The 13,764-nt window shown below is 25.8% G+C and overlaps 1 protein-coding gene across 1 annotated transcript in view; it reads right to left on the bottom strand.

The window, feature by feature from the left end:
- The window catches only part of LOC143200605 (orexin/Hypocretin receptor type 1), a 1,081,956-nt gene extending 1,072,955 nt beyond the window's left edge, over positions 1–9,001 (bottom strand). Inside the window, exon 1 of the mRNA XM_076411106.1 lies at positions 8,865–9,001. The gene's annotated coding sequence lies outside the window, so the exon portion shown is untranslated. The remainder of the gene's footprint in view (positions 1–8,864) is intronic.
- Positions 9,002–13,764: the final 4,763 nt, after the last annotated feature.

Here is a 13,764-nt window from a genome sequence, read left to right as displayed (position 1 = left end):
TTTGGATGGAATCATTTATTTCAATAATAAACAATTATTATCTATTCTATAAATCATCACAATTATAAACTCACAGTGGCTTACATTAATGAATCCTACAAATAGATAACAGAAATTTGACTCGAAGCGTGAGAAAAAGAGGATGTGACATTTTCTTTTTATATGTTTTTATATTAGAATTTGTTAATACATATCGCTATTAAGATTTCGGGAATCGGCAACGCCACCTACCGGGTTTATTAAGACATAATATATCGAACGCATTCAGACACATAATCATTAGGCGAGATTTAGCTAAACTTTCTAAAATTATACAATACATATTTATTAATTAAAGCCCCATTTATATAAATGTATACTTACTGGATAAACACAACATACAACATACAACATACATCCAAAATTTTAGGGATTTTAATGTCATCTACTAATTTTTTAATTAGACCTGGACAGGTATTGACAGAATAACAATGTCTCATTTCTTTGTTTTCTATATATCCTTCCCATATATAGCCAATTTTGCTTATATTCGTAATTTAGTTATAGACATAGAAAAATACTTAACATATTCTTTCTTATGTCACGCACATGGTTTAATTTATTTGGGCCATTAAAAATGGGTATCTCAACATAAATTCCTTTATAATTTATATTTTATAATTTATATAACATTTATAAGTGAATGTTCCAATTAACTGTGGAAAATAGCAACAAACCAAAATGTATTCTAAAATACTCATAATATTTACTAATATTCCAAAAAAATAGCAAAACTGCTAATATTCTATTATCTCAAATATGTCCGAAAGATTAATTTGGTATAATTAAGATATGCTTTAAGTATAACATTTTATTGAAACTATGACTAAGTTTAATGAGTTATACAAAAATATTTCTATAATTTAAACTGGGCAAAGCGCCCTTTAATCGACATCATTTCTATTTATCTCTAACTGAAAGAAAAGTCTTGCTTAAAGCGAATTATGCGATGTTATTATATGGCAGAAAAACAACAAGATGATTTTGTGATATGTTAATGCTTGACTATATATTACAAAATGCATTAAAAAATTTACCCTAACCATTGTATTCTCCAAGCATTGTCCATTCCGACTATTAACCGTTTCATAAAACCTCTTTTTTTTTCAAATGATTGTCGAATAGTATAAAAAACATAACAAAAAATAATAATTAGCAATCGACAAAGTTAGTTAATAAATACAATACATAAGACAAAGTAGTTAATAATAAAAGTTGTAATAAATAAAAAGAAAGCATAAAATTATTTTTCTTGACTTTATTTTCAAAATGAAACACTCAGATTTTGAAAACAATAAGTATACTATATTTTAACAATATTAGTGTTACAAAGTTTATCAAAGTTTTTTTATTTATGATGTAACTTATCCACAAATTGTATATACACGATCTAGCTATTTTAAATAATATAATACCCATTTTATAAATAATACCCAATAATTGTATAAATATATAATATGATCTACTAGTAATATTTAATATTAGTTGACTTATTTGAGTTCTGATGCTGAACCGCTAAAAAATTATATCTGTTTCATAAAATTTGTTACTTTAAATTTGAATTCTAATACCTTGAATGAGAAAAGAAGAGGTTTTTCATTTTTTTTATTTATCTATACTTTTAATCTGTTAAAAATATTTCACGTAAATCAATTAAAACTAATAATAATTATAGTTAAAATTTGTTTAATTATTAAAATTTCTAATTAATAAAATTATTATTGAATTATTGAAAAAAATTGTATACTTTTATATTTTACATAACTCTTAATAATAATAAAACTTGTATTAAATAAAAAGAAGACATTTTCAAATAATATGCTTATTATATATTAACAATATTTGACAAACTGATTAAAATATTTCCAAAGTTCTAAAGTAAATTATGCACACCATAATTTAGCAAAAAAAATATGTAATCCAACTATATTTAATAACTATATACTTAAGAATCGTAAATCAAATAACTCATTAACCATTCCAATATTAAAAATAATGCTTGTAACATAATACAAGTGTTCCGAAATATCATTCGTCAAGTATATTTCACAGTTTGCAATTTAATTATAAAACAACTAACTATGATTTATTAACGTATTATATTTAATGCTAGTTTAGAAAATTGGTTGCGTCCTGATATTAGATTGATATAAAAATTATTTTTGTTTTATAAAATTTATTATTTTAAATTTTAGTTTCAAATACCTTAAATCATAAAAAATTTAGGCTTCCTTGTATATTTTTTGGTACTTTTCAATGGATAAACTAAAGTAAAATCTAATATAAATGTATATAAAAAAATACACTGTTTAAAAAATTAAAACTGTTTAATCGTTATATTAAATATTATTCGTCAAGTAATTTTTGTTATTATAAAAATTATAGAACAACTAATTATAATTTAATAACTTGTTATATATAAAGTCAGTGTAAACAGTTGTTTGAGTTCTAATATTGGACTGATAAAACATTATTTATGTTTTATAAAATTTGTAATTTTAATTTTTAAAAGGATATAATATCTTAAACCAGAAAAATATAGCTTATTTGCTCTTTTGTTGATAATTTACAATGGTTATTTTTAAAACTAATAATAATTATATTTAAAACAAAAGACTGTTTCAAATTTTATCATAAATTAATTAACAAATATTTAATTAATAATCAACAAAAAGTAAAAATTAAGGAAAATTTCTAATTTATACTTCATTAACGAATCAGAGTATTTCTAAATATATAAAGTCAATTATGCACACTATAATTTAGCAAAAAATGTGTTGACAATGTATGAAACTATATTTAATAACTGTATAGTTAGTAAACGAGAATCAATTAACTAATTAATAAATATATTAAATTTAAGATGTGTAACATAATAAAGTGTTTCAAAATAATATTCATCGAGAAATTTTCTATAGTTGGTAATTTAATTTTAAAAGACTAATTATATTAATTAACTTATAGTTAATATTAGTGTACGCAATTATTTAAATTTTGATATTGGAATAAAATTCCTGTTTTATAAAATCTGTTATTTTAATTTTTACTCTTTTGTTGGTAATTTACAACGGTTATTCTTAAAACTAATAATAATTATATTTAAAATAATACGCTGCTTCAAGATAATATTTATCAGATAATTATTTATAGTTCATCATTAAGAAAAAACTTCAACTGATTTGTATTAATAAATAATTAAATAATTTACATTATTGGAAAAGTGTATAAATGTCCATGTTTTCACAAGAGCTGGGCTTATAAAAAAATATTTCTGTTTTATGGATCTTGTTATTTTGAGTTTTAAATGCAGGTACCTTAAATCAGGAAAAATAGGTTTTTTGTATTTTTTGTTTATAATATGCAATAGTTTCTCCCAAAACTAACAATAGCCGGCTTGGTGGCGCAGTGGTATGGCGATAGGAGGGTCCTCCTACTGTTGCGATAGCTGCTGTTAAAATTTGTGAATGTTCTAGGCAAAAGTGTAAAATCTGACAAGGAAAATGATCCCAGTCACGCCAGTAACCAGGCTGGGTAAGACCGGATGTCTTCTGTGATGATTTCTAAAGTTGGTCATTCGCCAGTCGTTAGGCTTAATGCTGAGGACAGTGGTTCGGAGCCCACGTTAAACTTTAGGCCCAGTCCAGATAAACCCATAGTTGGTAAAAAAGACTTTAAAATATATTTAAAAAAAGAAAAAACTAGCAATAATTATATTTAATATAATATTTCAAAATATTACCACAATTTAATTAACAAATAAATTTAATTGATCATTCAAAACAATTAGTAATATTAAAATAATGTATTGTGACCTAACTTTCTATTAAAAATTAAACACTCAGGTTTCGAAAGCTAAAACTATATTTTTAGATACTCTACTATATTTTAGAGTCTCCTTTTACCAACTATGGGTTTATCTGAGCTGGGCCTAAAGTTTAACGTTGGCTCCGAACCACGGTCCTCAGCATTAAGCCTACCGATTGGCGAGTGACCGACCAACTTTAGAAATCATCCCAGAAGACATCCGGTGTTACCCAGCCTGGTTACTGGAGTGACTGGGATCATTTTCCTTGTTGAATTTTACACTCTTGTCTAGAATATTCACAAATTTTAAACATTCAAAATCATAAATTTGCGCCACCAAGCCGGCTCACAAATTTTTTAATTATGCATATTTTAATTTATCCACAGATTGGATATATACAAAGTAGATTAAAATATAAATAGTTATATTAAACGATATTAATACAAAATATCATCGTCTTCTTATCTCCAATTAATTATTGCTAAATTTCGACTTATTTCTTGTGACTTATTTTTGCATTAACAATAAAATATCAAAATTTCAGATTTTGCTAACGCTTTCAAATAAAGATATTTTATTGTGTATCAACAATATTTTATTAACTAATCAAAATATTTCCAAACAGTCCAAACGCTTCAAAATATTATTTGTCAAGTAACTTTTTAGGGTTTGTAATTTAATTATAAAACAAATAATTATGATCAATTAACTTGTTATATTTAATTTTAGTATGGACAATTATTTCAGTCCTAATATTATTTTTGTTTTATAAAATTTGTTATTATAAGTTTCAAATTTAGATATTTTAAAATCAGATAATATGGAACTTTTTACCTTTTTTTTGTTAATAACTTGTCAGAATTAATAGATATTCCCAAAACAAATAATAATTTTATTTATAATAATGCACATTTTCAAAATATTATTATATATTTATAAACACATAAATGAAATTGATAATAATTGAAAAGATTGAATTTATCGAAAAAATTATAAATCCTTATTTTTTAAATGATTCTATTAATATATAATACATAAATAGTAAATAATAAGCAATATATTGTCTTGTAACTTGCCTTTCTATTAAAAGTGAAACATTCAGATTTTGAAAATTAAATCTGTTGTATTTTTACAATATTGCACTAAGTGTTATAAAGTATTTAATAGTTTTTTATATCTCCCCACTATAACTTATCCACAAACTGGAAAGGTAGTAACCCGATAAAAATCGCGATGGAATTATAAAAACTTACTCATTAATTTTGAACGCATTTTAAAATAGGTATATTAATTTGTATATTACCAATATTTCATTCTGAAGCAGATTATACACACCATAATTGACCAACTGTTTATCTATATTTTACAGCTATATACTTAGAAGGAATATATCAAGTAATTAATTCATGAAATTAATTAATCATAAATATAATACAATGAAGTATTTCCAAATATAATTCCTCAAGTATTTTTATAGTTCGTAATTTAATTATAAACAACTAATTATGATCTATTAACTTATTATGTTTAATGTCAATATAAACCATTATTTGAGTTCTAATATTGGAGTAATAAAATTTGTTATTTTAAGTTTAAAATTCAGACAATTTAGATGTTGCTTTTTTGTTGACAACTTGCAAAAACTAATAGATATTCCCAAAACAAATTAATAACTATATTAAATATAATTCACGGTTTCAAAATATTGTCATAATTTAATCAACATATAAATCTAATAGATATTTAATAAAAAGATTTAAATTATCTAATAAAATTAAATCGTTATTTTTTTAATAAATCTATTAACATATAATATATCGTTAGTAAATAATAAACAAAATATTTTCTTGTAACTTTTCAATTGAAAGTGAAACACTCAGATTTTGAAAATTAAATCTTCCGTATTTTAACAATATTTCACTAAGTGTTATAAAGTTTTTAAAAGTTTTATTTTTGTACACTGTAACTTACTCACAAACTGGATATACAGTAACCAGATAAAAATCGCAATGGAATTATAAAAGCTCACTCAGTAATTTTGAAAAGACTTCCAAATAAATATATTAAATTGTATATTAACAATATTTCCCTAATTGTTCAAGATATTTCCAACTTTTTGAAGCAAATTATCCACACCATAACTGAGCAACAATTTATCAATAATTGATAACTTTATAGTTAGAAAAAGTAAATCAAATAACTAATTCATGAAATTAATTAATCATAAATATAATATAATGAAGTATTTCCAAATATAATTCCGCAAGTATTTTTATAGTTCGTAATTTAATTATAAACAACTAATTATGATCTATTAACTTATTACGTTTAATGTCAATATAAACCATTATTTGAGTTATAATATTGGAGTGATAAAATTTGTTATTTTAAGTTTAAAATTCAGAGAATTTAAATGTTGCTTTTTTGTTGACAACTTGCAAAAACTAATAGATATTCCCAAAACAAATTAATAACTATATTTAATATAATTCACGGTTTCAAAATATTGTCATAATTTAATCAACATATAAATCTAATAGATAATTAATAAAAGATTTAAATTATCTAATAAAATTAAATCCTTATTTTTTTAATAAATCTATTAACATATAATATATTATTAGTAAATAATAAACAAAATATTTCCTCATAACTTTTCAATTAAAAGTGAAACACTCAGATTTTGAAGATTAAATCTTCCGTATTTTAACAATATTTCAGTAAGTGTTATAAAGTTTTTAAAAGTTTTATTTTTGTACACTGTAACTTACTCACAAACTGGATATACAGTAACCAGATAAAAATCGCAATGGAATTATAAAAGTTCACTCAGTAATTTTGAAAAGACTTCCAAATAAATATATTAAATTGTATATTAACAATATTTCCCTAATTGTTCAAGATATTTCTAACTTTTTGAAGCAAATTATCCACACCATAACTGAGCAACAATTTATCTATAATTGATAACTTTATACTTAGAAAAAGTAAATCAAATAACTAATTCATGAAATTAATTAATCATAAATATAATATAATGAAGTATTTCCAAATATAATTCCGCAAGTATTTTTATAGTTCGTAATTTAATTATAAACAACTAATTATGATCTATTAACTTATTATGTTTAATATCAATATAAACCATTATTTGAGTTATAATATTGGAGTGATAAAATTTGTTATTTTAAGTTTAAAATTCAGAGAATTTAAATGTTGCTTTTTTGTTGACAACTTGCAAAAACTAATAGATATTCCCAAAACAAATTAATAACTATATTTAATATAATTCACGGTTTCAAAATATTGTCATAATTTAATCAACATATAAATCTAATAGATAATTAATAAAAGATTTAAATTATCTAATAAAATTAAATCCTTATTTTTTTAATAAATCTATTAACATATAATATATTATTAGTAAATAATAAACAAAATATTTCCTTATAACTTTTCAATTAAAAGTGAAATACTCAGATTTTGAAAATTAAATCTTCCGTATTTTAACAATATTTCACTAAGTGTTATAAAGTTTTTAAAAGTTTTATTTTTGTACACTGTAACTTACTCACAAACTGGATATACAGTAACCAGATAAAAATCGCAATGGAATTATAAAAGCTCACTCAGTAATTTTGAAAAGACTTCCAAATAAATATATTAAATTGTATATTAACAATATTTCCCTAATTGTTCAAGATATTTCCAACTTGAAGCAAATTATCCACACCATAACTGAGCAACAATTTATCAATAATTGATAACTTTATACTTAGAAAAAGTAAATCAAATAACTAATTCATGAAATTAATTAATCATAAATATAATATAATGAAGTATTTCCAAATATAATTCCTCAAGTATTTTTATAGTTCGTAATTTAATTATAAACAACTAATTATGATCTATTAACTTATTATGTTTAATGTCAATATAAACCATTATTTGAGTTCTAATATTGGAGTGATAAAATTTGTTATTTTAAGTTTAAAATTCAGAGAATTTAGATGTTGCTTTTTTGTTGACAACTTGCAAAAACTAATAGATATTCCCAAAACAAATTAATAACTATATTTAATATAATTCACTGTTTCAAAATATTGTCATAATTTAATTAACATATAAATCTAATAGATAATTAATAAAAGATTTAAATTATCTAATAAAATTAAATCCTTATTTTTTTAATAAATCTATTAACATATAATATATTATTAGTAAATAATAAACAAAATATTTCCTTATAACTTTTCAATTAAAAGTGAAATACTCAGATTTTTAAAATTAAATCTTCCGTATTATATAAGTATTATAAAGTTTTTAAAAGTTTTATTTTTGTACACTGTAACTTACTCACAAACTGGATATACAGTAACCAGATAAAAATCGCAATGGAATTACAAAAGCTCACTCAGTAATTTTGAAAACCCTTCCAAATAAATATATTAAATTGTATATTAACAATATTTCCCTAATTGTTCAAGATATTTCCAACTTGAAGCAAATTATCCACACCATAACTGAGCAACAATTTATCAATAATTGATAACTTTATACTTAGAAAAAGTAAATCAAATAACTATTTCATGAAATTAATAATCATAAATTTAACATAATAAAGTGTTTCCAAATTTTATTCGTCAAATATTTTTTATAGTTCATAATTTAATTATAAAACAACTAATTATAACTTATTAACATGTTATATTCAATGTAAGTGTAAATAATTATTTAAATTCTGATATTGGACTGATAAAAGGATATATGTCTTAAAAAATTTCTTATGTTAATTTTTATATTCAAATATCTAAAATCAGGTAAAAATTAAACTTTTGTTTTTCTATAGACAATTTGCAAAAGGTATTTCCTAAACTAATAATAACTACTTTTAAAATAGAGACTGTTTCCATAAATTATCATAACTTAATTAACAAATAAATTTAATATTTTAATCAATTTAACAACCAATTAAAATTAAAAATGTATAAGGAGATTGATATAATTTCTTCTAACTTACCTTTATATTAAAAATGATACACAAATTTTAAAAACCATAACTATTGTATTTTGACACTATTCACAAAGTGTTAAAAAGTTTTTCAAAGTTTTTTATTTATGCACAGTGTAGTTTATTCCAGAAACCGGTATACATGAACTAAATAAAAATCAGAAATAGTTATTTTAAACAATATAAACACCAACTAACACCGTCTTCTTGGCCCCGCAAAAAAAAACTGTCGGATTCGCGAAAGAACGCGCGAGGAACCGGTTGATCCTGCCCTTCGTGTTGTCGCCGGGAAAACCGTACGAATAACAATTGGAAAAGCGGTCGGAAAATTCGGCACTTTCCCGCGCTCCAGCGCCCGAGTTCTTCGGCGACGGCGGCTGGGCATGCGCGCCATCCACCTGCTACGTTTTTTGGCGTGTGCTATTTTTATCACCGCGGGCCGCGACAAGTGCCGCAAATCGGCACGGAAAACCGATAAGACACCACCACCGACTTGCCGTTTTTTTAAATATCTTCTACCTTTTTTATCGTGTCGTTCGAGGACCGTTATCGTTTTGTTTTTATGCAGGGGGTCCGAGAAAATATATCGTAGATTTGTAGACTAGTACATTGTTTCACGTATTGTTTACGTTTTATGTATATATTTTCCAATGCTACGCACTGATCAGTTCGTCGTATTTGGTTATTGAAAAAAGTAATCCACGCTTTTTAAATTATATTTTATACATAAAAAATATATTTTTTTATTTAAACTTCATATTATAAGTGTTAGAATGTAGAATATCTTCTAAGATGATGTCTTAATGATGATATCTGGTCTTGGAGGTTGTCCCGATCATCGGCAACATTATGTAGTCGCAAAGGTGTTCAAGGACGCTTGCATTAGAACATAAGAGTCAGCTGAGGCAGCAAACTATTTAACTTGAAGCGTTTTCAACGAATTTTAATTATTTTAAATATACCCAATAAACATTATTTCATTATATTATGTTTAATATTTTATCTTTCATGCTTAGTAGGGATCACATAGTTTCAGCTCTTAAACAACACCGTTAGCCTAAAGGTTTAGATTAAAAAGGAATACAATTTATTAAAACTTACTGTATCGATGCTTCCTATTCATTTTTTTTTATTTATTATTTTAAAAGCCCATCGATTCTTGGGCTATTCAAGGTCGAGTTACAATGTAGTTTTTAAATAAGGCACGCAAAATAATAACATTTGAGTTAAAATAATAAACAATACAAATTGTATTAAAGGATAATGACAGGAGCTGTATCAATCCCGCGGCCATTAAAAAGTTGATAAGCATCTCCAAATGCTTGGGTTGGACCAATTTCCCTAATAAACTTGGCATCCCGAGTTGCTGTTTCAGTATTTCAAGCTTTCCACAGTCCAGAAGCTTTCCACATTTGACGCTCGTTGTATTTGACATTCACCACATTGTGGAGTGTCTCTTCCTTTTAACAAATACTCCTAAGTTAGTCTGCTATATCCTATTCGCAGCCGAGCAAGAATGCTCAGTTGGAACCAGCTAAAGTTATTGATATTAGGAGATTGATGAAAGACCCTCTTGATCTCCCACAACTTGTTATTTTCCTTAAGGTGATACCAATTTAGTTGGTCCAGTTTTTCGTATAGAGTCCCTATGTGTATTTTAGGGTCTTCCTTAATAAATAGATCGCTTAAATTAATTTAATCTTTAGTGACTGGGCCTACAGCTTAACGTGGGCCCCGAACCTCGGTCCTCGGTAACCTACTGTCTGGCGAGTGACAAACTTTAGAAATCATCCCAGAAGACATTTTCCTTGGCGGATTTTACACTCTTCCCTAGAACAATCATAAACATTAAACAACCACAAACATAAGTTTTACAACCATGCCCCAGCAGGATTCGAACCCGCGACTATCGCAACAGTAGGAGGACCGCCATGTCGCCATTACCACTGTGCCACCAAGCCGGCTTTTTTCAATGTAAGAGATACTGAATATAATATTAAATAAAATAATAAAGGTTAAAATACATGCAAAGTAACTCAAGAATAGTCGGTAATATTTTTTAAATTGCATTTAATTAAATCTCATTTCCTTAAACTTTCAATAGTCAACACAAAGTATTAATACGTGTAAATTAGTACGCCTCTGAATATCATATCAAGGTATCATAAGTAAGATTATTTTCAAAACTGTAACTTCAAAGCATCAAATATAAGTATAGACGATCTTTCTTTACCTCTATCTTATAAACATAAGTATGAAACAATAAATGATTACATGTTTGTATATTAAATCATAGAATATATGAATAAAGCAATTTTGAAATTGATATTTGGCTTTAACATGTATATTAAAATATTAATGAACACAATTAAATAATTTACAGTTTTACAATTTGGAATTTTAAAGAAATGTATTTACAATCATTAAATTAACTACTGATTTTCCAAAACTTAGGTCTATAAAGTAATTAATCAAAATAATTGATACAAGTTCAAAGATTAAAATGTCACATAGGCATATATCTTTTACTTCATTTATATATTTATGTAGCCTTTATCTTTTATGCATATTTCTCATCTAAAAAATATATTACAAATACAATTAATACATCAGGCTGGTTAAAAGAATATTTTTACCTAAATGTTTAAATAAAATTGCATTATTCTTTTCTGATTTATTTCACTCTTCATTCCCGCCCATGCAGATAGTTCATGGCTATGGCTTTCATTTAGCTATTGCTTTCTATTTTGTCTTATGTCCCACGTGAAAACTAACAACTCACCAATAAAAGAGGAATTAAAAATCTATGAAACTATTTTATAACTTTATAAAAACATTTATTTTATTTAAACTTTATTATTTTTTTTTAGTTTTTGGAAATTTAATGGAAAAATTTTCTTTTACACCTTCCATCCAAGTGAGCAGTTTTGTATCAAGATTAATTCCAAGATACTTAGCGTTGCAGCTATATGGAATGATATTATTATTTATTGTTATTGGGGATTGTGTTCTCTGATTATACGTGAACTGCACATGCATTAATTTACTTTCATTAGTTTTAATTTTCCAGGCTTGAATTCAATTGTTTTGAATTGTAAAATCATTTATATGTTCACTTGCCTGTTGTAATTTTACGACAACAAACGTAGTTTTCGTGATATTTTCCTTTTAAGATATATATGGTTTTAGGGTAAATACATGGGTAGAGAAGGTATAGAATTGGCCCTAATACACTTCCCTGGCTAGCCCCTCTTTTTTCTAGCGTGTCTCCAAATGCCTCGTGGGGAAGATAAGCTCCTCAGGAGAATCTTAAACGCTCCATGGTTTGTCAGAAATAATCAAATTCATAAGGAAAGTGACACTCCATAAATCAAGCACTTAATGTCTCAATCATTCCACAAACAACCACACAGCTCAAGTTCTTCTGAAAACGCGCTTGTTCGCGAGCTGGTCGACATTCCGGGAGCTTAGCACCGCGTCACCGCTAACCTCCTAGGCTGAAACGATCTTATCGATCGTTCAATAACGGCACCCGATCAGCGGGTTTCATATCAGATTAACGAATTTCAGTAGTAAACATGTTCAAAATTAGGTCGCCTGCTCACTAGCACAACTAGGGTAGCTATTCATTGTTGTATCATGTGAATCCGTCACATTTTATGCTGTTATAATTACAATCACAATCATAAATTTCATTGCTCTTCGGTATACGAACATATTCAAATGTATTAATATCGTGCGTTGGTAGCTAGAATTTTTAACAACTTGTGAGTTTATGTTATTCAGTCTATACAGACACTAATCATGGAATATTCAAATTTATGTTTTCTACATTCATTACGTTTGTTTATTAATTTGAATAAAAAATTCTGCAAAAGATCATCAAACATGTTAAGCAATTTATAGTGAAATAGCTCCATAATATCCCAATTGTCGTTTTGGTTTCAACGAATTAAAAGTGGTGATTGTGATGCCTATGACAAAAGAAAACCAAAACAGTTCTAAAACAATAATTTGCAAAACTCATTGAAGAATAACCAAACTCAAACTCTCAAAGAGCTTTCAGTCAGCTAACAGTAGACTTATTGAATCAACTATTTACATGCGTCGGGAAAAGTCCAAAGTTTCAACAGGGCTTTAATTTAATGCCAGACAAAAAGAAGAATTTTTGTGGCGTATTTTTACTGAGGGTAAAAAATGCAAGAAACAATAATCCCAAGTGCAAAAGTAATGAATTATCCTAGAAAAGTTATCCGTATCGAAATTGGCCATAAAATATTATGCTATATATTTTAGGATCAGCAAGATATATTTTATAACAAGCTACCAAACTTTTACTGCGGATGTCAATTAAATAAATTGAACAACATATTGTTTAAATAAGAACGAGCAATAGCGAGCAACACATGCAAAGTTATTTTCTTGCATAAGAACACTAAACCATACGTTACAAGAATTGTGAAGGATAAACTATTGCCCGTCGAATAGGAAGTCGTGTCGCAACCAGCGTAATTACCAGACATAATGTCTTCTGATTACCACTTGCTCCAGTCGATGCGATATGGTATAAATAAATATAATAAACAAACAACTTACAATGCAATACTTTAAACTTCAATCAATTAATTTCTTTAAATAAACTTTATTTTTTAATATTAATGCTTACACACAATGATGACTAGATAGATAATTTTATCAGAAAAATTTAAACTAAACTGCACTTAAAGCTTTTCTCAACTTAGACTTAAAAGTACTGCTTTTGTTTGTAGCACTTAAACTTAACACGTTGAATTCCCCTAAAGCCACTATATCAAATTTAAATAAGACTTATCATTACAAACAGATTATTCTACTGAAACCAATATAGATGGTATTTGAAAATTTACCATTTCACTGATGAAGCTCTTAC

Source organism: Rhynchophorus ferrugineus, unplaced genomic scaffold (assembly GCF_030347505.1).
Source record: "Rhynchophorus ferrugineus isolate W39M unplaced genomic scaffold, kcgeb_rfMv2 rfM8, whole genome shotgun sequence".
Taxonomy (NCBI): Eukaryota; Metazoa; Arthropoda; class Insecta; order Coleoptera; family Curculionidae; genus Rhynchophorus; species Rhynchophorus ferrugineus.
The sequence above is the reverse complement of the archived record's forward strand: the minus strand, read 5'-3'. Positions and strand labels throughout refer to the sequence as shown.